The 2,380-nt window shown below is 33.5% G+C and overlaps 1 long non-coding RNA gene across 1 annotated transcript; it reads right to left on the bottom strand.

Moving 5' to 3' along the window:
- Positions 1-1,247: 1,247 nt before the first annotated feature.
- Positions 1,248-2,168, bottom strand: LOC146730145 (uncharacterized). Its single transcript, XR_014927932.1, has 2 exons — positions 1,921-2,168; positions 1,248-1,428 (listed from the first exon to the last, which is right to left on the bottom strand). It is a non-coding gene; the product is annotated as an uncharacterized LOC146730145 (long non-coding RNA).
- Between the last annotated feature and the right edge of the window lie 212 nt (positions 2,169-2,380).

Genomic DNA, 2,380 nt, shown 5'->3' with positions numbered 1-2,380 from the left:
TGATGATGTTAAAAATTTGGACCCTGTAGATTTGAATGGCTTGAAGCTCAATTGTTTGTTATATGCTGATGACTTGCTATTGTTTTCTACAACCCAAGAGGGGTTACATAAGTGCATTGATGCAGTCCAAAATTACTGTGACAACAAACCCACAGCTTTATATGGGGCTGATGTGTGGGGAGGGGTTATGCTGAACATCTACAAGGGGTCCGGTAAAAATAAATGTACAGTTGACAATTGCAATTTTGAAACAAAACTTTCCTTAGATAAACTAATTCCAGAAAAACATCACATTAAATTCTGTAAAAGAGTTCTGGGTGTGCACAGGAAAACATCTAATGACCCATGTAGAGGTGAATTAGGTCAATATCCACTTATATTGGATATTTGTGTTTCAGTTATGAAATATTATCAAAGACTAGTATGTAAAGAAGAAAAAAACAAAAAAACAATTCTATCATTGATGCAGCCTATGAAGAATCCAAAACTTTAGTGCATGACCCATGGCTTAACTTTATCCAAAAATTACTAGTCATAACAGATCTAACTAATTCAGACCCACATCAGAATAATTTTTGTGATATTTTTAAAGAGAAGCTCAAATGTTTGTACCGTATGAAGTGGAAAAACAATTTGTTGAACAATTGTAAGCTTGACTTTTACAGGTGTGCTAAAGAAAATTTTGAATTTGAACATTATTTAGAAAAAAATAAAAATCGTAGAATAGCTTATACTAAATTTAGAACTTGGCATATTCTCTTCCCATCGAATCCGGTAGACATAAAGGCATTTTGAAGGAAAACAGGCTATGTAATCTCCATGAATGCAATGAAGTAGGGGATGAGAAACATTACATTTTATATTGTAATAATTGTCAAATCAAAGAACAAAGATCTAGATTCCTTGCAGCTTTATACATCTCAATCTGATTAAAATCTGATGTAGTGTACGGGCTTTAATTATTTTGGCTATAAACTTATTTTAATTTTATTTTTTATTACTTTTGTTATTAATGCCCTTTTATTTTATTATTTTACTTTGATTTTGATTTTGTGATTTTTTTTTAATTCCGCCCTACCTACATCTGATCCGACGCCTATGTAAGTCCCGTTCAAATCTCGCGTAAGTAACAGTCAATCACAGCCCTCCTTTTATACAGGCTGTCGGTTGCTTACTTTTCAGTGTAGCGACACTCTACGGGCAATCTTTTTGTACATTATATTTTGCCCACTTAAATAAACCATTAATAGAAAATTGCTAGTATATTTTTATTTGCAAAAGAAATTCCACAGCATTTTACAATTTTTGTCATTACATTGAATATTTTTTTCACTTCCAACAAATGTGTACACTTCCAGATACATCTTCGCCAGCCAAGGTTCGTTCATTCAGTCATCGCTTCACTTTTACATCACTGAGCATAATTATCTAGAATGGAAGCAAAAAAATAAGTAAATCGTAATGATTAGAACACTGTAAACAGCTATAGTAAACAATGCAAACTGATTTTAAATTGTATAACGGTCACCGGCCCACGGCATCGACGCAGAAAATTGGAGCAAAAAATATTTCCTGATCAATTGCGTTGTGTTCCAATAAAAAATATTTTATTCCAGTCCAAATCAGCTCAATTACTTTAATAAAGAGTTATTGCATAATGTACAAAATGTTGATACAATTTGATGAATATTTACAGCTCTGCTTCAATGCCGTAGACGATGTTGGCCCGATCGTCAACAAAACATCACCCGTCTCCAGGGCAGGCGACTGGAAAAAAACACTGGTGTTCGGTCGAAACGGTGGAAACAAAATCGTCACTCCCAGAATAACTATGCAAAATAACGATCTAAAGTCGAACCATTCGAGCCACAATTTTAACATAAAAATGACTTTCGTTGCATTTGACAATGATAAACTTACCGAAAAGCCGTGTTATTCTCGGTCGCTAACGTCAGTATAATCCGCCATTTTATTTGAGTGTGTTTGCCACCCGACTCCGCCCGGTGACGTCATCATGTGCGCTATAGAAGGAGGTCTGTGATTCGTTGACTAAAATCGTCGATAGTGGGTCTCATTGAAATCTCGTTACATAGGCGTCGGATCAGATGTAGGTAGGGCGGAATTAAAAAAAAATCACAAAATCAAAATCAAAGTAAAATAATAAAATAAAAGGGCATTAATAACAAAAGTAATAAAAAATAAAATTAAAATAAGTTTATAGCTAAAATAATTAAAGCCCGTACACTACATCAGATTTTAATCAGATTGTATACATCTATGCCCCAAAGCTGGGAGATTTTAGCATGGATGAATTATTTCCTATTATTGTTTCAAGTAATGATTTTTTCATTCTTAGCATTTTTGCAAAATATATTTTCTA

The sequence above is a fragment of the Saccoglossus kowalevskii genome, chromosome 20 (genome assembly GCF_978046115.1).
Source record: "Saccoglossus kowalevskii chromosome 20, keSacKowa6.1, whole genome shotgun sequence".
Classification (NCBI taxonomy): domain Eukaryota; kingdom Metazoa; phylum Hemichordata; class Enteropneusta; family Harrimaniidae; genus Saccoglossus; species Saccoglossus kowalevskii.
The sequence above is the reverse complement of the archived record's forward strand: the minus strand, read 5'-3'. Positions and strand labels throughout refer to the sequence as shown.